The sequence below is a fragment of the Mastigoproctus giganteus genome, chromosome 14 (genome assembly GCF_048544385.1).
Source record: "Mastigoproctus giganteus isolate SK-2022 chromosome 14, ASM4854438v1, whole genome shotgun sequence".
Classification (NCBI taxonomy): Eukaryota; Metazoa; Arthropoda; class Arachnida; order Uropygi; family Thelyphonidae; genus Mastigoproctus; species Mastigoproctus giganteus.
The window spans coordinates 81899723-81926830 of NC_143588.1; the positions used below are offsets into that span (position 1 = coordinate 81899723).

At 34.7% G+C, this 27108-nt stretch overlaps 1 protein-coding gene across 1 annotated transcript in view; it reads right to left on the reverse strand.

The window, feature by feature from the left end:
• NAT1 (N-acetyltransferase 1) overlaps positions 1 to 27108 on the reverse strand; it is a 321119-nt gene that overhangs the window by 10221 nt on the left and 283790 nt on the right. The window lies entirely within an intron of this gene.

Here is a 27108-nt window from a genome sequence, read left to right on the forward strand (position 1 = left end):
GATGAAATAGGCAAGTTTAAAACTTAAGGAACCAACGCCCTATTACAAGAAAGCTAGAAAACATGCTTTCAGAAGAAACCATTTATGGGTTTTTTATCAACAAACTTCTGGAATAAATAATTTTGTTATTAAGCCTTTTTGGGAATCAAACCAGTGAAGTTGCCAACAGTCAGGAAGAATATTTAAAATTTGTTTTTCTTGTTTAGGACTGGAGGACACGTCGATTTGAATTCTGCAGGGAGGCCTTTACGAATGAAGTAAGAAAGTCCACTAAGTTAAATGAGTCTAAAGGTAGTGAACCAGATAGAATTTGTAGGGCAGAGGTAGAGATAGTTGTACATGCCCTAACTAGTACTAGGAGGAAATTGCACTGGATCGAACCAAGCTTGGACTGAACTGTAAGCAATTTAGTGCATCTAAACCAGGCTGCAGCAGCATAAGTGGTAATTGGTAAAACAACAGCTTTATATATTAATTGCAAAATCTCACAGTTCAGACCCCAGTCCTGATGGGAAATGCGAATGATTTGAAAGAAATTTTCTCACTCTCACACAGATGATTCAGATGGGGAAGAAAGGTAAGGCAATTATCAATCAGTAATCTGAGGAATTTTGTGGTAGTTACAAAAGGGAGAGATTTACCATTAATTTTTATGAGAGGAGGCCAAGTTGGGAAAAGGGTGCCTCTGAAGGCAATACAATATACATCATACAAGTATTATTGTGAGAAATAGTAAGTTTCTTAAGTGTTGACCAATCAGAAAGTTGAAGAATAGAATTTGTGTTTTCTTCTAATGAGTGGTGAGAATTTCTATAAAAAAAGAGAACTAAATCACTTGCATGCAAGTGATGAATAATTTGGGAAATCTTTAGCAACCTCTGGTTGAGAACAAGATTCCAAAACAAGGGTCCAAAAATAGACCCTAGCAGACATCCATGTAAGACTTTTCGAGAAAGTGTGTGAAAATTTTATGTAAACTTAACAGATCATTTCAGAGTTCTAAGATGTTTGAGGGCACTCTCCCACCAACGATAGTCAAAGGTGCCCTCGAAGTCGATAAAAATTTCCAGGACGTATTTAGAAGAGTAACAAAGCCATCTTCAACACTTCTTATCAAAAGCAGCCTGAGCACAACGAAAGCCTTCCTGGATTCAGACGTTTAGCATGCGAATCTGTATGGTGTGAGATAGTTGGAAGCAAAGGTATAATGACAGTGGGAGTAATCTACAGGCCAAGTGATTGTGAAGATTATAAGAGCTGTTACATGCAAATGGAATGGGCAAGTAAGCGTGAATGTCTTATTATGGGTGATTTTAATTTGCCTCTAATTGATTGGAGCAAATGGGAAGGAAACTCCACATGGGGGGCAAAATTTTTAAATCAACTAGATGATTGTTATTTGTATCAACATGTCAGGGAACGTACTAGGGAAAACAATACTCTAGACCTCATCATCACCCATGAACCAGATGACATCATAGGGCTGACAGTACAGGAACCAGTAGCAGGAAGTGATCACGGAGTTTTACACGGTAGACGATGAAGAGAGAGAGGTAGCAGTAGTTAAAGGCAAAGGAATGGGTTATAACTCCAGGAAAGGAAATTACGATGGCCTCTATGGTACTACATGGCCTCTATTAACTGGGTAGATACCTCACAGAGAGCGAATACAATTGAATTACGGTATACCTTTAAAACATTAATCACAGAAGCGTTGAATGCTTATATACCATTAAAAAATACTCCACGAGGAGGATTCCAAGTTGGATGAATAATGAAGTTGCCAAATTACTTGAGCAGAAAAAGACAGCATGGAAAAGTTACAGAGCAATAAAAAGTACTGAAGCCTATAACAGCTACAAATTGATCTGTAATAGTGCCACAAAAAAGGTTAGGCTGGCAAAGGCAGATTATGAGAAATCGCTGGCAAAGAGGGGGGGGGGATAAGGAATTCTTCACATATATAAATGCAAAGAAGAGAAGAACAAACCAGATTGGAACCTTATGATACCCCAGATGAAGTTGCAGATGAACTAAACAGTTACTTTGCATCGATATTTACAGAAGAAAAACCCTTCATGTCATTGAGAAATTATGGGAGTGAAGTTGTAATTAATGATGTTAAAATTTTACATATTTAATTAAAAATCTTGAGCCAACAGGCCAGTAAGGCTCCTGGCATATACCCTATAATCTTAAGGGAGGCGGCAAGTGAGTGCATTGAACCATTGAGGCTAATTATGTGAGCATCACTGGACTCAGGAGTGCTTCTGTTGGATTAGAAAAGTGCTAATGTATCCCCAACACATTAAGGGCAGTTCTAAGAGTGAAGTGGGAAATTATTGGCTGTTCAGTCTAACTTCAGTAGTAGGGAAAATCATGGAGACAATGATCAATGTTTGAATTCAGGATCATTTAGATAGAAATGGAATTCTGAAGGATACTGAGCAGGGTCACTCAAGAGTTGGATTTTGGGAATAATTTCAACATTGTTTATTTGGATTTCAGATAAGCTGGAACAGGTTGGAATCACAGCGAGTCCTTAGATGGATAGCAGGATGCAGAGGGTTGTGATAAATGGCTATTCCTCGAATTGGGTTGATGTAAGAAGTGGGGTTCCCCAAGGATTAGTATTAGGACCACTGCTGTTGTTGATTTTCATGAATGACATCGATGAAGAGATAGAGGGTGTGATGTCTAAATTTTCAGACGATGTAAAGATTGGTAGAGCAGTTAATGATTGCCGCCAAGCAGAGCTTCTTCAGAATGACCTAGATAGACTTTAGGGATGGCCAGAAAAATGGCAGCTATGCTTTAATCCAGCAAAGTGTACGGTATTGCACCTGGGAAACAATAACTCCAAAATAACTTATACACTTGGTAGAATTGAACTAAAGCCGGTAGCGGAGGAAAGGGACTTAGGTGTTACGATACAGCCAGACTTTAAGTTCTCTGAGCATTGCAGACAGGTTGCAAGGAAGGTACATGATGTCCTATCGATGATGTATCGAACAATTGCTAGTAGAGATAAGGATGTCATAATCGAATTGTATAAGGCTATTGTTAGACCACACTTGGAATACTGTGTTCAGGTATGGAGACTGCACCTAAAGAAAGACATTGTGCTTCTTGAAAGGGTCCAGAGATGGGTAACTCGCCTGGTTAGATCGGCAAAAGGGTGTCCATATGAGGAAAGACTTCGAATATGTGGGTTGCAGAGTTTGGAAACTAGGCACCGTAGAGGAGAATTGATTGAGGTGTTTAAGGTTCTGTGAGGCATAAGCAAAATGAATGATTTATAAATAATTCTAGAACTAGCAGCCATAATTTCAGGTTATGGGGGAGATGTTTAGACTGGAATAAGTTACCTACATGGGTGGTAAAGGTTGACAGTTGAGGGAAATTCAAAGGTCACTGGATAATTATCTATGGGAGGAGGGAAATGCTTAGGTTGTCCATTTCCTTTTCTCTTATTTATTATTATTTTTTAAAAATTTTTTTCTTATTATTATTTTATTCTTATCGTTTTATTTATTATTTTTTTTGTTATTTTTTTTATTGATTTATTTTTATTATTATTATTTTTTTGGCTGGTACAGCATAAGCCATAGGCTTCCTTGCACCATGGACTAATACTAATATCAACTCCAGAACGAAAACCACATTGATTACTAGAATAGTTGTCTGTGTCCTGAAGCGAAGCTAGGATTTTACATGAGATCAAATGTTCTAGGATCTTACGAAAATTAGATAACAAAGCAATAGGTCTGTAAGACTGGGGAAGATTAGGAGATTTGTCAGCAGATTTCAACAGAATTCCTAAGATGGCAGATTTCCAGGAATTTGGGAAAACAGGCCATTGTAGACATTTATTATATAAATTTAGAAGACACCTGGAGGAGTTGAATTAAAAACAGCGGAGGAGGAAAGGAATCTGGGAGTTACAATACGGGCACAAATGAAGTTTTATGAGCAGTCAGAGGCGGATTTAACGGCGGGTGCACCGGGAGCATGCCACGGGCCCACGCAAAACCCCAACAAATTAGTTGAACATATTAGTTCAAAGCTTCGTGATTATTATTATGCTATTATTAATTATATTATTCATATATTATATTCAAATTTTATTGGAAATAAAACATTAATAGTACATAATATTTTTTATTTATTTAAAAAATGGTTAACATGAATTTTTATTTTCCCTGTCTCTCTCTTTTTTTTTAAGGGGCCCAATATTTTCTTCTGCGTCCAAGGCCTCAACCGACCTTAATCTGCTCCTGTGAGCAGTGTGAACAGGCAGCCAGGAAAGCCCGTGGTGTCCTATCGATAATTTATCGAAAGCTATCTGTAGAGATGGGAAGGTCATAATCCTATTGTAAGACCACAATTGAACACTATGTTCAAGTATGGAAATCTCATCTGAAAAAAGACAGAGCTTCTTGAAAGGTTCAAAGACGGACAAATTGAATGGCAAGATTGGCAGTATGAAGAAAGATTCCGATTATGTGTGTTACAGGGCTAGGCACCAGGTACCTCAGAGGTAACCTGAGTTTTACAAGGCTGAGAGCCATTAGTTAAATGAATGAATGAATGTGGAATTGTCACTTTTCCAAAGAATACCAGAACTATGGTTTATAAATTCAAATTGCAGGGCATGAGGTTTAGTTTCGATTGTAGGAAGGTTTCTTTTAGCCAGCAAGTTGTTGATAGCATGAGCAAGTTGTCCTCGCAGGTAGTTGACACTGATGGTTTGAATATATTCAAAGGTTAACTCAATACTTGCCTGTGTGAGGAAGGAAACATGTGTTTTCTTATCTACTTGTTTTTTATTTTTTTATTTTTTTGACAGTGCAGCAAAAGCCTGTGGCTTTCTTGCACTATATGGTGAATACTGTTAAGGACAGGACAATGTTGGGAAAATTGCAAGTAACGACTGAATTTGAAAGTACAGGTAGCCCTTGTTTTGCGCCAGTCCGATTTGTGCCAATTCGCAATAGCGCTGATCACTAACCACAATTCCATTTTTTTTTTTTTTTTTTTTTTATAAATGGAAAGTTTAAAAATCGCCAGACAAAATTTATCTGTATCATACTGTGCTATGTATCGTGATTTAGGACAATCTGAGCCACTCAGCAATTAGCATTCGTATCAGAGATGAGAAAGATTCCTGCCCTCAAAGTAATCACTTGTGGATGTGGGTAGTAAAGGTCCATGTGGTGAAGCATTCAGTTGGTGGTTGTTTATGCTATTTACACGTGTTGGAAATTTATTACGCTAACATTTTCTTTTATTAATTGTGCTATTAATAAATTAAAATAATAATAGTGATAGCCATGTGCAGTTTTTTCCAATTGTGTTATAAAGTTTTTAATTTAATAGAATAAAGGACATGCCATGTCTGGTAAAAGTAGTTAATTGAATCCTAGCAATAGTCGTCGGAGGATAGAATCTGATGAAAGCTGTCCTGGGTTTAGGGCTATGAATATGCCTCCAACGACTATTACTACAACTATGAAGAATTCTAATAAAATAAAACAATCAATGCAAAGTGGTAGGTAAAATTTTTGGTGCCCGGAATCTAACCCTGTGATTTCTGATTGACTCCATTATATAAAGGGTTCCATTTGCACCTGTTCCCCCACGAACCTAAACCTAGCATAAATCAAGGGCTACCTGTATCTGTAATTCTGCTCAGACACGATAGGAGGGAGAGTATATGTTTAGAGCCTTGTCAATCAATTCGGCCCTAGAGAGAGACTGTGCAAGGTTCATGGGGTAGAATTTTTCCCAGGGTGGCCTGTGCTTGTTAACAGGAGCACATGTTTTTATAGGGATGAGATGTACTTGAGTAGAAGGGTTCAAGAATATTTGCTGATGCTATCAAGACTGATAGGTGGATCAAAAAACTACTAGCTTTGGGGGGGGGGGGGAGATAAACAGACTAATAGCTAAAAGTAGGATTATCTTGATCATTATCATTAACTTCTTCGCTTTCAGGAGTCTCAGAAACAATCTCCACTATTTCGTCTTTGCTAAGAGGTTTATCAAATAACAATTCTTCGATATCTGCCGACATAAGATCATCAAATCCTTCTCCACCAATTTCACATTCCAAACTTATTATATTGGGGAATTCTGCAGTATGATTGAAGGGAACAGGAGCATTCTCTAACACATGCGGGCCAAATAGCATTCCAGCATGCATTCATAGTTTCTGGTCTCAATTCAGATAACGAAAATCGAACCTGATCAATACAATCCATAATTGAAAATTTTTTCCATACATCCATAACTGACAGTGTTTCATCATCATTTAGCTTGTTCAAAATGAACTGAAATGTTCGTCTGACATAATGTTTTAAAAGTCGCAATTATATCCTGATCTAGAGGTTGTAGCAGTGATGTGGTTGTAGCAGAAAACAAAATTACACATTTGGGTGTTCTATGGCAGGATGACCAAGTGCATTATCAAGAATCAAAAGCACTTTAAATTCGAGACACTTGTCATTCAAATAGAGTCTAACCCAAGCTTTTTTTTTTTTTTTTTTTGTTGGCCATCCAACGAACCGGCAATTTTTTGAAAATCAACGGCTTTCATTGGCCATGGTCTTCATGATCGATTTATGAGCAGTGGTTTTAACATCTGATCTCCTAAAGCGTTCACACAAAATAGGAGTGTTAATCGATCCTTTGCTGCTTTGAACCCACCAACAGTTTTTTTGCATTTTTGATACGCAAGTTCTGTTTGTCATTTTTTCCAGAAAAGGCCAGTTTCATCCATATTCCAAACTTGTTCACGAGTGTAACCTCCATCTTCAATTATTTTAGCAAGTTTTTGTGGAAATGCTTTAGCAGCTGTTTCATCAGCAGAAGCCGTTTCACCTTTAATTATTATATTATGAAGAGCATGTCTTTTAATAAACTTAGCCAGCCAACCATTGCTTGCATGAAATTCATATTTTTTTCTTGATTGAGATGAAGTATCTGGCTGCAGTTTTGTAATCTGTTCATAAACTCTCAATGCTGATTGCTTGATGGAATTTCCGTCACCTGGCATTCTTTTTTGTACATTATCTTCTATCCACATCACTAAAGCTTTTTCGGCCCTTTCTAGAATAACATCTCTTGGGCATGATGATAATTTCGCACTCGATTTTGTACCAGAACATACCGCTTTTCTAATAGCCTCTTCATTTTTCTTTAGATCTGATAGTTGATTCACGGACTCCAAAATGCTTACCCACAGCTGTCGCACCTTCCCCAGTTTGAAGACTATCTAAAATTTGAATTTTTATATCCAAGGAAACGGCTTTCCTTATTTTTTTGGTTATTGGCAACATCATGCGAGGGCTAGATTAAAATCTTCGGTTAATGAAATGAAAGTTTGAAAATTACATAGAATGTAGTTTACTATTTATTATTTCTTGGCAAAATTATTAATTTTATAACGCGATTTTATTTTGATTTCATTTAAAAAATGCAAATTCAAAAAATGCGGTAACTGTGTTGTCTACTCAAACACCAAATTTAAACTGCTAAGAACTGTTTTTTTATGCACAGTCAGTTATGTAATTCGGGGAATTCCCAATAAATGAAATTCGTAAGAATTTTCTAAGCTGATACGAGAAACCAAATTTAAACTGCAAACAACTGCTGTTTTTTTTTTTTTTTTTTTTTTGTTGTTTATGCACAGTCAGTTATGCAATTCGGGGAATTTAGAATTTTCTTAATTGAAACAAGAATGAAATTCTACAAAATTCTCAGAATTTTCTTGAATTACGCATTTTTTCCTAACAGACTTTAGGTTGGTAGTGTAAAAAAATTTGCATAAAAAGAGGCTTGTGTGTGTGTGTGTGTGTGTTATACACATGATCATATTGTAGTACATATCGCATAATCCTGGCATCATTTTCTAATGTCACCCACCAGAATTGTAAGACAAGACAACAATATAGTGTCCATTGTTTCTAACATAAATTAAATGCTGTGGCCAAATAGAATAACATCAAAATATAGTATTGAAGAAGGACTGGAAGAAGAAGAAGAAGAGAAAAAAAAAAAAAAAAATATATATATATATATATATATATACACAGTTGAACCTCCCTATAATGAATTTGATAAATCAAGCAAAAAAATTCGTTATACAGGGTTTCTTTTTTATTAGAAATTATTATCTAATTAGAAAACGAAAATAAATCTATATTTCTTTTAAATGTATTTTATTTCAAAAACACTTATTTCAATTACGTTTACACAATTTTCGCTGGTAAGTATCACAAATTAAAAAATAATCTAATTTTCATTTCCAATTAAAAATCTTTGAGAATCAGACAATTAAAAAATGTCTGATTCTCAAAGAAACCTCACATTTGTTCAGAGCATTAAAAAGATTATCAGGAACATTTTCACAAAACTGTAGACCCATACGAACCGTTTTAAAAGCGTGAATCATTTCTTCGCAAGTTGGCTTTTCTATAGGTTATTCTGATGTGTCTTCAGCGTCATCGTTAATTTCTTCTTGATCATGGTTGCATCTAACACCGTTCAGCAGTATTTCATCATCATTTGGATGTTCTGTTGTAGTCAGATCTTGACTACATAAACATAACTATCCAGTGTTATTTCCAGACGATTCTAATAATGTCCAAAGGTTTTTCAGTTGTGAAAGGGGCAGTTCATCTTGTTTGTCCAGTTGTTGTTTTACTTCTGTATTCAATGCAAATCCCGCTTTCGAAAAACAATTTTGAATAGTGCATTCAATGACATCGTTTGTCCAAACTTTTGCCAGTTCAGAGATGCAATCTCTATGGTTAACTGTAACCTTGAATGGGTTGAGCACGCTGAATTCTGATGGGATCCTTCCACTTGTTCAGATTACGAACGTAAGGGGCATAAATTCAAATTAAGAAAAGACAGATGTAGAATAGATGTGCGGAAATTTGCCTTTAGCCAGCGGGTGGTTAATTGCTGGAACAAACTTCCATCTGTCATTGTGTAAGTTGATAGGTTGAATAAATTTAAGGAGGAACTGGACAGGCATTTGGAGGGAATGGTGTGATTTTTTTTTTTTTTTTTTTGGCTGATGCTGCATAAACTCATACACTTGCTTTCTTGCATCACATGCCACTACTACTACCTCCAAGTTTCTATTTTCTTATAATGAAATTAAATTTTTAATAATGCCTTGGTCCACTGGTTGGAGTTTTGACATTACGTTTGGTGGTAAAAACAACAACTTCACACTTTTAAGTTTGGCAGAAATACTGGCAGGATATGCCGGACAGTTGTCAGTTACCAACATGATTTTCCTTTTTTCTTTTGTTATACGCTTATCTAGGTTTAATATCCATTCTTCAACAATATCACTTGTCATCCATGCTTTTTTATTAAAGGTGTAGTCAACTTCCAAAGATTTTGTGCCTCTAAAACATCTTGGGTTTTTTTGATTTTCCGACGACTAAAAGTCTTAATTTTTCATTTCCTGTCATATTTGCTCCACAGTGATTCTTTCTTTGCTTTGTTTTCCACCAAAATATTTATCATCCTTAAAAGCAAGTGTTCTATTCGGTAAACATTTAAAGAATAAACCCATTTTGCCAGCATTAAAAACATCCTTAGGTTCATATTCTTCCAAAATCTTCTTTAAGGTATTGTTCCTCCAACTGTTGCAATCTTCTTCGCTTACATTAACACTTTCTTCACAAATAACCTTTTCCACAATTCTGTGGTGCTTCTTAAATATATTTAGCCACCCAGTGCTCGCATTAAATTCTGTATGTCCAAGGGACTGTGCAAATTTCATAGCTTGTTGCTTAATTATTGGACCCGATATTGGTATATTCTTTTCGCGTATCATTTGCACCCATTTTAGAACAGCTTTATCAACATCTTATATACACAACTTAATTTGCTTCTTGTCTGCTCCTCCAATTGCATTTAAAATTGATTCTCGATTTTTTAAAATCGTAGATAAACTGCTTGCAGTTATGCCATATTTCTCCGCAATATCTTTTTTCTTAAAATCCTGGTCAATATCACAAAGAATCTTTACTTTATCATTAATACTTAAACACTTTCTCTTCGACATTGTTTCTGCAACTGTAAAAATTACTCGACTGCAGCTCTTGCCAATACATACACCGCAAACTTCGCTGAGCTGGCCATACAGTAAATTGTCAGTACTGCCTACTCAATGACGTCCACTTGCCAATTCAACAGTATCACGTGACCTTTCCTATCAATCATTTTGAAGAAATAAACAACTTTGTGAATTCTTTTATTCTGCTTTCATTCATATATACACAAAAGAAAATTTATGGTTAATGTATGCTGTATGTTACTTTTCAGGAAAAAAAAATACAAGAGCATATATAGCCTATGTGATTGATGACAAATTGTTCTAAAAGAACGAAATTAAAAAAAAAATTCATGGAGACCATCTACTGGGAGGCTAGTTAGATGAGAAGGAATATATTATATAATGATTGAAAGGAAGGTCACATGGTACGGTTAAGGTGAGAAGCGAATGTCACTCAGTAGGCATTACTAAAAACCGACTATGGTAGAATTCTATGCATTTCCGCTGCAGCATGCTAAAGGTTTACCGCAGCAAATTTTGTTTTCCCTTTGGCCAACATCAATTTACAAATCTACCCTATTTATTGTAAAGTTTATGACCACTTTTAAGAAAACCCATTTGGTTTTATAACTGTAACAAAAATGAAACAAAGATCCTCCTACAGGTGTCGATGGCTACAAGTGTTCACTAAAAGGATGATTAATTCTAGATGCTAATGCATAATTTCGGAGGGAAGGAGGCTTATATTTGAGCGGCTGTTTAGCAGTAAATGCTTGAAAATCTTCAAAAATGCTTTTACTAATTTTTTTAAAAATTCGTTGTAGAGAGACTAATACTTCGCTATACGGGGTTAATTTTACATGTAATTTCATTTCAAGGTGCAATGTTTTGCGAAAAAATTTGTAATATAGAGAAATTCGTTAAATAGAAGTTCGTAATGGAGAAGTTCACTGTATGTATATATAAAGTATGGATACAATGATAAATATAAGGCAGTAAGTTAATTGAGTGATAATTAACTCAATTAACTTATTGCTAAAAGTATAAATTAACTTATATATAAAAGTGATAAAAGTAATATGACAGTTGCACTTAAGCACAAAAAGCAGCAGCAAAGAATACAAAAGTATATATATATCTGGTAGAAGTAATAAAACTGTTGAAAAGCAGGTCGACGGAGGTGTAAATTTCTGAAAAGTCATATTAATGTGTATATAGTTATGTAGGCAAGCAGCCTAATAAACTACTCTATTAATTTTCACATGGTATAGGAGTGGTTTTAATACAATAATAACCTTAATGGAAAACAACTGCATAGCATCCTTCCCCAACTACTGTATTTCTTCGATTCTAAGGCATACTTTTCTCCCCTATAAACGTCTCTAAAAACAGGGTGCGTCTTAGAATCGTGGCATCTTACAATTGGTTATTTTTCGAATTTTCCCGCCCTTTGCACACGGCACCACACGTTTTGTTTTTATACGGAAACCCCACCTCCAAGTTTGACCATTATCGCATTCTCCAATTCCATTGGAGAATAAAGTGGCATGGGTGATTTCACGCGATTTTGAAATGTGAAGCCATCTTTATTTCATTATCATCATCATCATCATCAGCCATTTTCAATCCACTGCAGGATGAAGGCTTCTCCAGCAACTTTCCAATTCCTTCTGTTTTGAGCACTGGCCATCCATTTACTACCCACAAACTCATTAATTTCATCTATCCATCTTCGCCTTTGTCTTCCAGGTTTTCTTCTAGCTCCTCTTGGGTACCATTCTGTTATTTTCTTAGTCCATCTGTCATCATATCTCCGTGCTATGTGTCCTGCCCAAGACCGTTTTAGTTCTTTAGTTTTGATAAGAATGTCCTTTACTTGAGTTTGCTGCCTAATCCATGTGTTTCTCTTCTTACCTAACAGTCTGATTCCCAATATAATTCGTTCCATTCTTCGCTGTGTAGTTCTCAGCTTCTCTTCCATTCTTTTGGTAAGTGCCCAAGTTTTACTTCAATAAGTCATGGTGGGGAGTGTACACTGGTTCATTATTTTAAGTTTCAGACAAACTGGGATATTGCTCTTCAGTATGTGACTATATTTCCTGAATGCTATCCATTCAAAATTTATTCTTCTCTTGACTTCCAGCCATTTATCATTATTACAGCTAATAACTTGTCCCAGATAAGTATATGACTCCACCTTTTCAATTACTGCTCCTTCAATCATTATTTCCCTTTCTGTGGCATACTTGTTCATCATTACTTTTGTTTTAGCCATATTCATCTTTAGTCCAAAATCCTTACTAGCTGTGCATAACTGATTAAGATTTTCCTCTAAATCTTTGGGATCGTGGCTTATGACCACAATGTCATCTGCAAATCGTTTAGGTACTCTCCGTTCACATTGACTCCTTTCTGCGACCAGTCTAATCTTCTGAAAGCTTCCTCAAAGGCAGCAGTAAACAGCTTCGGAGATATTGTGTCTCCTTGTCGAACTCCTTTCTCGATTTTAAATTTCCTACTGTCTTTGTCTAGTCTAATAAAGGAAGTAGCACTCTCATATATTTTCTTCAAAATCATAATACGTGGGGTATCTATGCCTTGTCTTTCCAGTGCCTGAAACATTGCCTTATGCTGTATGGAGTCAAATGCCTTTTCATAATCCACAAATGCCAGGCATAATGGTGTTTTATATTCATTTGCTTTCTCCATTAGCTGTGATATTACGTGAAGGTGATCCATAGTTGAGAATCCTGTCCTAAAGCCAGCTTGCTCTTTCGGTTGATTCTCATCAAGTATTCTTTCTAATCTGTTAGTAATGACCCTTGTGAACAACTTGTAGATGTGGGATAACAAGCTGATTGGTCAATAATTTCCAATTTCTGATTTATCTCCTTTCTTATGGAGCAAAACTATGATTGCATTATTCTACTGCTTACGCATCACACCTTTTCCAATGCAATTTGTGAAGATCCTTGCCAGTTTTTGTGTTATGTCTCTTCCTCCCAATTTTAACAACTCTACAGTAACTTCTTCTTCCCCAGGGGCTTTCTTATTCTTCATTTTCTTCAATGCATGTTCTATGAAATGCATGTTCAATGCATTTCATTATAGTGGAGCTTAATCAGAGAAAACTGAGTTTTGTTCGTATCTTCGAAAGTATATAAGAAGTGGAGTTACTGTATTTCTTTCATTTTGATCCCTTAGTGCACATTAAAATGTTGCTAAAAAGATTGCAGTATGAAGCTGCACTGAAACGAAAAGTCATTGTGTATGCAAAAGAACATGGAAATAGCTGTGGGTTGACATTTTTACATTAATGAAGTAAACATTTGTCACTGGAGAAATGATCGCAATTCCTTTTTTTCGTGCAAAGCAACAACCAAGTGCTTTATTGGGCCTAAGAAAGGAAGGTTTCCACAAATCGATGAAGCTGTGATACGTTTTTTAATGGAGACACGCGCAAAAGGATTACCCATCACTCGACAAGCGATGCAATTGAAAGCCGAAGAAATTGTTAAGTCCCTCGGAACAGAGAAAATAATTTTTAAAAGGCAGTTGCGGCTGGTGCAACAGACTCATGCATCGTAGCATATTATTGTTATCTGTCAAAAAAAGAAACTAAGTTTAGTCAAATTGGAAATGCTGATGAAACCCCGGTCTTCTTCAATATGCCCCAAAATTACAAGTCAACGCTAAAGAAATCAAGATTATAAGAACAGGCTATGGAAAGCAGCGTATCATTGCTGATGGTCAAAAGTTGCCACCGTATTTAATTTTAAATCGAAAACCAGTACCGAAGAATGAATTTTCCCGAAAGATGTTATTGTGCATGCACACAAAAATGGATGGATGTTGGCAGAGCTTACAGAAGACTGGCTAAATGTTGGAATAGACGTCCCGGAAGCCTTCGTAATCCACCTAGCATGCTAGTACTTGATGCATTTCATGGACATTTGTGCGAACGGATCAAAAATAGAAACGTTGTGACTTGGTTGTGATTCCTGATGTCATGACTAGCCAACTGCAGCCACTCGACATTCCAGTCAACAAACCATTTAAGGATTACTTGAGAAAGGAATATGAATCCTGGCTGTTGACTAACCATCCAGAAAAATTAAAAAAGCATCGGCATCAAAATTGGCAGAATAGGTATCACAACTGGGATTAGCTTGGAAGCTAATCCCAGAAAGAATAGTGCAGCACTCATTTAAAAAATTATGCATCACCAACACTCTCGATGGCTCAGAAGATTCAGAAGGAAGTGATGAATAACATACCTACTGATAAATACTATTGTTCTTAGTAAATTGAATTCTATTATAATAAAAATATTTGTTAGATCTATTTTAGCATTTTATTTATTTTTTTTTTTTTTCTTAGAATCCAAGCTTTTTTTTCTGTTGGTGGTACTGAAATTAAGGTGCGTCTTATAATCAGTGGCGTCTTAGAATCGAAGAAATACGGTATATTCATTAAACAGAAATTTCGTTATAGAGAAATATGGCCTTTTCAACATTGAAAAGTAGCATAATTCAACAATCAAAAATAAATGTAAATGAATAAATTTTCTAACATTTTAAACAATTAATTTTTTAATACATACATAAAGAAATGCCTACATACATGATGGAGAACAATATATCAGTACACTTTTAACAATTATTTCATAAAATATTTGTTTTTTGTTTTGTTGTACTCTACAATTTGCAGTCCAATGTTGATAAAAATGTTCACATTTGTTTAAACACCCAAAATACATTCTGGCATATTTTCTTCACATGGAAGGCCTTGATGCAAAGTTTCAAATGCTGCCAACATTTGATGTTTGGTAGGTTTAATATTGCCCTCATTTTCATCCAACTCATTGCTGATATTATCACTAGTTCTTTGAATATTCTTCAAAATGTTGGTGTCACTTGGTTATTCAGCTACTATGACATCATTAGACTATTAAAAATTTGTCAAGAACAACTTATCCACTGATCAAACCTCTCGCTTGGAGTTCTTTCCAAAACTGCTCAATGTCTTGTAGTAGCTCATCCCTCTCACCGCTGTTATTTGGTGTTTTAGCAAACCTGCTTTTGCAAAACAATTCTTAATCATTGTTTACGTAGCATCTTGACTCCACACTTTTGCCAACTCTGATATGTACATCTGCAAAACTATAACAAAATCTATAGGTTTACTGGTTTCTATTCTCAGTATAATTTTTTTCAGATGCACCTTTGGTAGTAAATTTTCACATTCTTGATAATGCCTTGGTCCATTGGCTGCAATTTAGATGGGATATTCAAAGGGCAGAAAACAAGCTTTATACTTCTATAAGTTTCGAAATTACAAAGTGAAGATGGGCAGGGCAGTTATCGACAATCAATGCGATTTTTCTGTTTTCTTTCGTCATCTTTCTATCGAAATTTAAAATCCACTGTTCAAAAATTTCACTTGTCATCTAAGCATCTTGTTGTAGTCTAACTCTAACAACTTTACTCTTTTGAAACATCGGGTTTTTTACTTTTGACTATTACCGAAAGCTTCAGTTTTTCATTACCAGCCATATTTGCACCAACCAAGACTACTTCTCTCCTTACTATTTTACCACCTAAGCATTTTTCACCCTTAAAAAACAGTCAGTATCTTATTTGGCAAACATCTGAAAAATAGACCTGTTTCATCAACTTTGAATATGTCTTTTGGCTCATAATCCTCATTAATTTTTTTTAAATTGTTTCTTTCCAATGAGTACAGTCTTCTTACATTACAACTCCACTTTTGCCAGAAACAACTTTTTTGAGTAAGCCATGGTGATTTTTAAATTTGTCCAGACAACCAGAACTGGCTTGGAATGTTTTATGCCCCAGAAAAGATGCATACTCCATAGACTTTTCTTTTATTTTAGTCACATCTTGACTCCACACTTCTGCCAACTCTGATATGCACATCCACAAATCTATAACAGAATCTATAGGTTGGTTGGTTCCTATTCTCAGTAAAATGTTTTTCGGTATGCACCTTCAGTAGTGCATTTTCAAATCCTTGGCCCATTGGCTGCAGTTTAAATGAGGTATTCAGAGGGAAGAAAACAAGCTTCACGCTTGTAAGTTTTGAAATTACCAAGTGAAGGTGGGCAGGGCAGTTATCGACAATGAAAGTGATTTTTCTGTTTTCTTTCGTCATCTTTCTATTGAAATTTAAAATCCACTGCTCAAAAATTTCACTTGTCATCCAAGATTTTTTTTGTTATAGTCCAACTCTAATGACTTTACTCCTTTGAAACATCAGGGTTGTTTACGTTTGCCTATTACCAAAAGCTTTAGTTTTTTATTACCAGCCATATTTGAACCAACCGAGACTGTAATTCTCTCATTATTTTTTACCACCTAAACATTTATCACCTTTTTAAAAGTTTGTGTCTTGTTTGTATGTCTTTGGGCTCATAGGCCCTCCGTAATTTTTTTCAAAACTGTTTATTTCCAATGGGTATAGCCTTCATCAATTGCAACTCCACTTTCATCAGAAATAACTTTTTTGAGTAAGCCATGGCACTCTTTAAATTTGTCATGCCAACCAGAACTGGTTTGGAATGTTTTGGTGTCCTCTGTTGTGTCAACTTTAAATTACATGCTGGCAGTCTATATATCCTCCTTTATAGCTTTAATTTTACATTATTTCATAAATAATGTAAACACCCCCCCCCCCCCAATACTATATCTTGATGTTATTCTATCTGGCTATGGCATGTACTTTATGTTAGAAACAGAGGGCGCTATATTGTAGTCTTGTGCAATTCTGGTGGTTGACACTTGAAAGAAATACCAGGATTATGCGATATATGACAATATAATCATGTATATATTTTGTATATAATATTTAATTATATGGTAAGATTAAATAAATTTAATCTTACCTTACAATTAAATGAAATAATTAAGATTAATTAAATAAAAAAACAATTATAAACCAATCACAGAAAACAGAAACATCCATCCAGGCATTTTTATGATTTTTATACAAAACAGGAAAATTAGAAAGATTTTTAAATGCTCTCGGTTTTTTCGGCTTACTGATAATGAGCATGGACAATCTGTCCATCACAGTAGCATTTGCACATATAGCAATTGTAACTCGCTCTTTTCTTATCTTAAAACCCGGTGCAGGCATTTCTCTTTTAGTGGCTAGGGTTTTTCTCAGTAATGCTCCCTCCGTAATAAACCCATCTCATCAACATTATAAACACTTTCTTTCTCTTAATTTGCCATAACCAAACATACTTACAAGGACACCGCTGTTGATTTGTCTGCAGAAAGTTTCTCTCCTTGAATATCTAGTTCACGTATACTGTGTCTCAGTGTAAAGTTTTTCAGCCAACCTGCGCTTGCCTTAAAATCTTCATTACCTCTTAATTTTCGATTGAAATCCAATGGTCTTTCGCATAACATCGATTCAACATAGACACCGGTTCACCTAAACTTTGCTTCTGAAGAAACCACAAATAAAGTGCACTCTCTAAAGTGGCATTTTCAGGTTTTGACATTGTCCTTTTCCCACTAGATCCTCCTTCACTATCAATAATCAACACAAATTCTGTTATAGCATTGGAAATCTTGATGTCATAAATTGTTGAAGTCCCCACATTAAACTCTTTGGAGAGATTTCCTAAATTTTCACCTTTTCTAATTCTATTAACAATCTCCGTTTTTTGTTGCAATGTTAAAACTATGCGTTTTCTTTTCGTTCACATTTTAGCGTAAAAAATTGAGAAAAATAATAATTCACACAATAATATTATTATTCTCTGAATCTGAAGCTAAGCTAACCTGAAATTCACTCATGGTTTCCATGACAACCTAGTAGTCTGATATTTTTATAAAGCACATTTCTGAAGGCCATATTAGGTATAAATTGATGCTTTGCAAGTCGTAAATAAGTGATGTTATATAAGTGGTCATTGGGAGATTAAAAAAGCAACAACCAAATGTTTAGTTTGTTTTAGTGCGTTGCATCGATTGTTGTGTTCCGTCACACCGCAAAAAGGACAAATTTTGTTTCATTATGTCAGGAATGGCGGAATTTTTTTTCTCTCGTAACTATTTTTTATTTTATTTATTTTTTTTTGTTTAGAAATCGCAAAAGTGATGGGTAAAAGCAAGAGTTGTGCTTTCAATTAAACAAAAACTTGAAATTATTCAAAAGTTTGAAAGCGGTGCATTTGTTAAATCTCTAATGAACCATTATAATGCTGGTGACCAAATCATACGCGACACTGTAAAAAAATAAGGAGCAGCTATTAGATTTAAAATCTACATTGTAAAAAATTAATGCATGTCCAGTACGCACTACTCGCATATTGGACATGCGAGTAGTGTGTGGCAAATTTTTTTTGTTTTTTTATCTATCGCTATACTTTTTACATAGGTTGCTGAACATTTTTCGATTTTAATACTTACTGTATATATATATATATATACAGTTGAACTTCCCTATAACGAATTCTATAAATCCAGCGAAAAAATTTGTTATAGAGAAATTTCGTTATACAGAGAATCTTTTTTATTAGAAATTGTTATTTAATTAGAAAATGAAAATGAATCTACATTTATTTTTAATGTATTTTATTTCAAAAACACTTATTTAAATTACGCTTACACAATTTTCGCCAGTAAGTATCACAAATTAAAAAAAATCCGTAATTTTCGTTTGCACAGTACAATTAAAAAATGTCTGATTCTCAAAGAAAACCTCACATTTGTTCAGAGCATTAAAAACATTATCAGGAACATTTTCACAAAACTGTAGACCCATACGAACCGTTTTAAAAGCGTTAATCATTTCTTCACGAGTTGGCTTTTCTACGGGTTGTTCTGATGTGTCTTCAGCGTCATCGTTAATTTCTTCGTGATCATGGTCGTGTCTAACACTGTTCAGCAGTATTTCATCTTCATTTGGATGTTCTGTTGTAGTCAGGTCTTGATCTACATAAACATAACTATCCAGTGTTATTTCATTTTCGATGTTCCCGGACGATTCTAATATTTTCCAAAAGTTTTTCAGTTGTGAAAGGGGCAGTTCATCTTGTTCATCCAGTTGATGTTCGACTTCTGCATTCAATGCAAATCCCGCTTTCGAAAAACAATTTTGAATAGTGTATTCAGTGACATCGTTTGTCCAAACTTTTGCCAGTTCAGAGATGCAATCTCTAAGGTTAATTGTAACTTCCAAGTTTCTATTTTCTGATAACGCATTGACAATCTTCATTATTATTCTCTTTCGATAATGAAATTTAAAATTTTTAATTATGCCTTGGTCCATTGGCTGGAGTTTTGACGTCACGTTTGGTGGTAAAAACAATAACTTCACACTTTTAAGTTTGGCAGAAATACTGGCAGGATGTGCTGGACAGTTGTCAGTTACCAACACGATTTTCCTTTTTTCTTTTGTTATACGCTTGTCTAGTTTTAATATCCAGTCTTCAAAGATATCACTGGTCATCCATGCTTTTTTATTAAAGGTGTAGTCAACTTCCAAAGATTTTGTGCCTCTAAAACATCTTGGGTTTTTTGATTTTCCGATTACTAAAAGTCTTAATTTTTCACTTCCTGTCATATTTGCTCCAACTAGCACAGTGATTCTTTCTTTGCTTTGTTTTCCGCCAAAACATTTATCATCTTTAAAAGCAAGAGTTCCATTCGGTAAACATTTAAAGAATAAACCCATTTCGTCAGCATTAAAAACATCCTTAGGTTCATATTCTTCCAAAATCTTCTTTAAGGTATTGTTCCTCCAACTGTTGCAATCTTCTTCGCTTACATTAACACTTTCTTCACAAATAACCTTTTCCACAATTCTGTGGTGCTTCTTAAATATATTTAGCCACCCAGTGCTCGCATTAAATTCTGTATGTCCAAGGGACTGTGCAAATTTCATAGCTTGTTGCTTAATTATTGGACCCGATATTGGTATATTCTTTTCGCGTATCATTTGCACCCATTTTAGAACAGCTTTATCAACATCTTATATACACAACTTAATTTGCTTCTTGTCTGCTCCTCCAATTGCATTTAAAATTGATTCTCGATTTTTTAAAATCGTAGATAAACTGCTTGCAATTATGCCATATTTCTCCGCAATATCTTTTTTCTTAAAATCCTGGTCAATATCACAAAGAATCTTTACTTTATCATTAATACTTAAACATTTTCTCTTCGACATTTTTTCCCCAAATGTAAAAATCACTGGACTGTAGCTATTGCCGATACATACACTGCAAACTTTGCTGCGCTGGCCATATAGTGAATTGTTAGTACAGGTACCGCCTACTCAATTACGTTTGCTTGCCAATTCAACAGTATCACGTGACTTTTCCTATCAATCACTTTGAAGAAATATACGACTTTCATTCATATATAAAATTTACGGTTAATGTATGCTGTATGTTACTTTTCAAAAAAAAAAAAAAAAAAAAAAAATACAAGAGCATATAGCCTATGTGATTGATGACAAATTGTTCTAAAAGAACAAAATAAAAAAAAAATTTTTTTCATGAAAACCATCTACTAGGAGTCCAGTTAGATGAGAACGGACATATCATATAATGATTGACAGGAAGGTCACGTGGTACGGTTCAGGTGAGAAGCGAATGTCACTCAGTAGACGTTCGTTACTAAAAATTGACTACGGCATCATTCTATGTATTGCCGCCGCAGCACGCTAAAGGCTTACCGCAGCGAATTTCGTTTTCCCCTGAGCCAACATCAATTTACAAATCTATCCTATTTATTGTAAAGTTTATGACCACTTTTAAGAAAACCCATTTGGTTTTATAACTGTAACAAAAATGAAACAAAGACCTTCCTACGGGCGTCAATGACCACAAGTATTCACTAAAAGAATGATTAATTCCAGATGCTAATGCGTAATTTCGGAGGGAAGGAGGTCGTATATTTTTAAAAATTCGTTATAGAGAGACTAACACTTCGCTATATGGGGTTAATTTTACATGTAATTTCGTTTCAAGGTGCAATGTTTTGCGAAAAAATTCGTAATATAGAGAAATTCGTTAAATAGAAGTTCGTAATAGAGAAGTTCCACTGTATATATATATATATATATATATATATATATATATATATACTATCATTGAAATATATTAAATAAAGTTAAATTATAATAAAATAAAGAAATAATTAAGCATTCATTAGAGGCAGCGACATGCAATTCCTCCATATGAAGCTGAAATACATCCATTATTTTAAATTAAATAAAACATAAGCCAGTAGTATGGCAAAAACCATAGAGCGAAAATTAACATAAAAATAACCCAAATAAACAATCGAACGAAAAGAAAGAATAGATATAAATAGTAGCCCAGAAACCCTAATATAATTTCGATCTTAGATCGAAATTATATTAGGGTTTCTGGGCTACTATTTATATCTATTCTTTCTTTTCGTTCGATTGTTTATTTGGGTTATTTTTATGTTAATTTTCGCTCTATGGTTTTTGCCATACTACTGGCTTATGTTTTATTTAATTTAAAATAATGGATATATATATATATATATATATATATACATATATATATATAATAACTGGAATGGACTGTATATATATATATATATACAGTCCATTCCAGTTATTTGGGACACATTGGGACTAGTGCATTTTGGCCCGATTAAGCGGCTGCCCCAATTATCCGAAGTTTCACGTAAATAGTTAAAAATACAATGTAACCCCCCCCCTTTTAAAATTGGTTCGCAGTACAATCAAATCACGTTATGACGAACTCACCATAGTAAAGTACCGTTCACTATACGATGTGCAGTAAGCGTCGGTCATTGTGATCACGTTTGTGAATTGAACTTTAATTCTATTACACAGCGATTCTAATTAGCGAAAATGGGAGGAATATTATCCACAGGCTATAAAAGCAAAGACATATTAAGCACAAATTTACCCTTTATTACCTTACCAATTAAAAAATACGTGAAAATCGGAAGAATATACGTAATAATCGGAATAATTAATACGTACTGTAATAAGTACATACGAACTAGTTGACATTTCTGTTCACTGACATTTGTGGGTGGGGGTTAAAATTTAAAACAGTAAAAAGATAAGCAATCAATAACAAAGAACACGGTACACACAAATTGCAAGTAACAGGATACGCGCAAGTGAGAACGGAGTAACGAGTTACAAAGCTTTAAAAATAGGAATGAAGAGAAGATCTGAAAATTAATTTTTTTATATGATTGAAGATTCCATGGAAGAGTAAACACATTTCACCATAATAACTCACAGAATTCCAGCTGTCGGTATTATCACAAATTCAATAAGATCGAGTTTACTGTCCGTTTATGATTGATTTCACTAACAGAAAAGCCCAATAAACAGGTGACCGCTAATTGTTTTTATTGTTTTATGGTTGTGACCTCCAGAATTTCGACCGAACCACGTGGTACCGTCGGAGACAATCGTAGGGTAATCTCCAGTGCTGCGGTCTCCTGCTCCGAAGTAAACCCTGGCTATTTTCTTGATTGGTTTCTGTTTTTTTAAGATTTGCCCCAAATAAATGGCTGCTCCAATTAACCCGTGGCCCAAATAACCGGAATCCACTGTATATATGAAATATGAAAACGAAGAAGTGGAAGGGAAAAGAAAAAGAAAACAAAAAGAAGAAAAGAAAGAAAGAAAAAAAGAAAAACAGTATGTGTACCTGAATGTGCTCAGCAGCAAAACAGAATACAGGTATGTAAATAAATGTTACAAATGAAAGTAAAATGAAATATAAGTAAATATAGATGGAGAAGTTATTAAACACAAAATGCCAGGCCTAGTAGAAAAAAAATAGGAGAGAAAGAATGTTAAGAACCTAAAAAAAAAAAAAAAAAAAAAAAAATCATTAAGTAGAATTAAGGTTGAATTAATGCCGAATTAACAGGCTACACACACACACACACACACACACACACACACACACACACATTATACAGTAAGTCCGACTTACGTAGCTTCGGACTTACATTACGTCATTTATATATTTTTTATGACTAGAAGATTTAAGTGAAGAGGATACATTTCACCACAATAATGCAAAAACCCACTGAATTCCTATCGGTATTATCGCAAATGCAATAAGATCGAGTTTACTACCCGTTTATAACGAATTGCACTAACAGAAAACCCCAGTAACTCGGAAAGTACAATTGTTTTTATGGTTTAATGGCAGTGACCTCCAGAAATGTGCTTTGGTAAAATGCAAGTTCGCGTGGGGTGATAATAACGAGTTTTTGCCTTAAACCTGTGAAGTTCTTTTCAGAAAATTTAATTTTGACTGTTATCATGGTGCCAACTAAGAGAATAAGTGACAATGGTACTAGTAAATCTATCAAGAAAAGGAAAGCGATTGAGTTGGATCAGAAAATTAAAATAAAAATTGTTCCTAGAGACCGATCACACTAATCAGTAAGCTTTTATGAATAACTACTGTTATCCAGAATAAATCACCACTACCAACATGCAAACCTACCCTCACCAAACCAGGTTGATCTACAGTTGATGCACTCCGAGGCCTAATTGCCTAAGCGCAAGAATCTGAGAAAAAATACGTGCTAGCTATCTCAATTGATTTTGCTGGGACTTTCGACATACTATGGTGGCCAAGCATCCTGGGCTGGCTCCGTGAGGCAGGGGTTCCTGGCAACCTCTTCGATGTGCTTAAAAGTTACCTCACCGACAGATCAATCAAGATAAAAAGCTCCCTACAAAAAATTAGAAAGAAAAACATACAGAGGGTGCCCACAGGTGTCAGTACTTGTACCTCCAGATGGACCGGTTTCTAAACAAGGACCTGGAAGGGGTCCGCTCACAAGCCATTGCAGATGACCTCATCCTGACAATAGAAGCTAACTCCAGAGCACAACTGGAAATACCTGGCAAACCACGCTCTGCAAATTCTCCAAGACTGGGCTACACACCATTTACTACAAATCTCACCGACGAAGACCAACTCCATAATCTTAAAGGAAACCCTGAACACCCGCAGACCACCCCAAATTAAAATTGACACTAGAACAGTAAGGCTCAGCACAAAGCTCAAATACACGGGTGTCATCTTGGATACCCACTTATCCTTCAAACCGCACCTAAACTACGTAAGAATAAAAATAAGAAACTGTACTGCCTTAATAAACAGAATTGCCCAAAGAGACTGGGGACTGAAACAAAGAACGATGATTCTTTATTATAAAGCAGCTTTCTTACCAATCAGGACAAACACATACATTGTTGTGTCAGTGTTGTTTCCTTCTGTAACTCACGAGGTTCCTTTGGTATGCTTTTCCCATATCCAAGCCACTCCTATGAGAACCCACAGATAAAATCTGACTGATCCTTAAATTTTGAACACCAGTGTACCTCTCGTGTTTGTGGTTTTCAAAAAAAATGCTCATCTGTTATTCTGTTTCATTTTAAATATTTATTTGATTTTAAGAATGAAAAAAAATCTGCTTGCAAACATACTTTGATCTGAACAAAGTAGCCATTTTCTTTTATTACCAGAAAATCTTCAGATGGGAGAGCTTTGTAGAATTCAAATAGTTTATTTTCGCAGTCCATATACTTATTTTAGACTAATGTTTTGGCTTGAAGATCAATAATTTCTAGTTGCAATTCTGGGATTGTAGTTTTCAGCCATAGAAGTAAATGGGTTTTCAAACAAAAGCTTATGTCTTTCTCATGGGATTTTATATAAGAAAATAGACTTTCAAACTTGTCAAAAAGTAATTGTAATAACGAAAGGCAACGATTATTTGAAAATGTGTTTCTCCTTTAGCTCAGTACAACATTCAAAGTGAACTAAATTGTCTTGCTCAATTTGGGATTTAAATAATAACAACTTATTCTGAAATGATTTGATATCACTAAACAAATCAGACCAATTTTCCTTTCCTTTGTAGTTTTAAATTAAGAGCATTTAAATGACTAGAAATGCATGTATGAATTGCAAGATCGAAAAGCCACTCCATATTTGATAGTTTTTTTATTGGTTTCCCTTTTTCTGTGTTGAAAGATTCGGTGATGTTTGAACAGCCACATTAAGGCCATGTGATCTTATAAAATTTACAGTTGAAATAACCACATTCATAACGTGTTGGAGATCCAATACTTTCCCATAAAGAGCTTCTTGATGCACAATGCAATGAATTCCAATCTGAGGTTCAGCTCCAATATCTATCATTTTCTTGGTTATTCTACCCATAAGCCCAATGTTTTTACCAATCGTATTTTTCGCGCTGCCAGTTGTGACTCCTACCAGGTTTTTAATACTTAATCCCAACTTTTCAATCGACTGGCAAAAATTTTCAAAAAGATTTTCACATGCAGTTGTTCCATGTATAATCTGTAGATCCACTAAATTTTCAACTGGTACAAAACTATGATCAATTCCATGTATAAAGATGAGGGGTTGGGGCATGCCATTTACATCAGTTCTGTCATCCAGTGTGACACTAAAATATTTAATGTTTTATGTTTTGCAAAAGTTGCTGGAACAAATTCTTTCCAATATCTTCTACTCGTTGAATAACTGCTTGTTGAGACAAACTAACGTCTGGTTTCATTGTTCCTCTCTCCGGACAAATTTCTTTAACAATTTTTAATGAACACCGTTTAACAAATTCACCATCAATGAACAGTTTACTTTCAAAAGTGATCAAATGTACAACTGGATAACTGGCACTTACAGCAGATAAATTTCTTGACTACTTTTTCAGTGTATTTTGTTGTTCTCAATTCGTTTTGTAACTTTTCTTTTTGCAACACTCCTTTATGTTGATCATAACAGTTATGCTTGGAATCACTGTCGTTTTAAATTATATTCTTTAAAAACTCAGTCTCCTGAAACACTAAACACACTGCTTTTCTGTCTTACTCAATGAAGAAATAGTCTTCAGTCCACCTTGGATCAAAAACACGACACTCCAAGTCGATTTTCCCCCTTTTGGAACATTTTTAAGAATCTTTTTTTTAAATTCAATACAAATTAATAATTAATTCAATGCAATGAACAAGTTAGATCAAAATACATAACTATATTTATGTGTACATGTACACATTTGACACAGTCGAGCTGGAAGCTTGCATGCCTGTACATGCAGTGGCTATTGATGTTGCTTTAGTTCACTTTCCACGCAGGCCTTATAAAAATTATTTGCAGGCGGGACCCCGCCCGCAGGCTGTAGGTTGGGCACCACCACAAAAACCATTGATCCAACAATCTTCATTCAGGTAAATGGAAATCACCCTTTAATTGGTACTACAAACAATTAGTCTAAAAACCTTGTCGAAATGCAGTGATTTTGTGTAATCTTTACATTGCAAAATGTAAAATATAATCTGTGTTTACTCCTGATATCTGTGTTTACTCCTGATATGAGAAATGAAGGCAAATTCAAAGAAAAGAATCATTTCACTAAATAAGAGAAATGCTTCATTCTGTGTAGTCAACTGAAATTTAGAAATTAAATAATCACAAAAAGATATGTGTACATAACCATACGTTACAATCTCTTCTTGGAGATCTTCAACCTCTTATTTTATTTTTGTTTCATTTGAGTTAATGGTTGAAAACATAACATAAAACTAACACAAAAGAAACAATTTAACATTTGGTCTTTATTTTATTCACCAAAAATTAAGATTGAAAACATAAAACAAATCAAAACAAACATAAGCAGCTCAAGTTTTTCAGTCTTCATTTTATTTTTACCACAGTCAAAAGATCTTAAAGAGATTGTAAAATTTTTAAAAATTTAGGTTAATTACCCACAGTGAAACATTCCTCTCAGTTTATTTGTTTCATTTGAATGAGCGAGCTAAATAACAACTTTAATAGAGAAATTTTTGTAATAGTGTTAAGCAATCTAAGACTATGGGACTGGAAGTGAAAAACTTCTAATATGTATGGAGCAGCACTAAAATTATCAGAGAATTGCAAATCTCTTATAGAAAATAATAGATAATTTAAATAA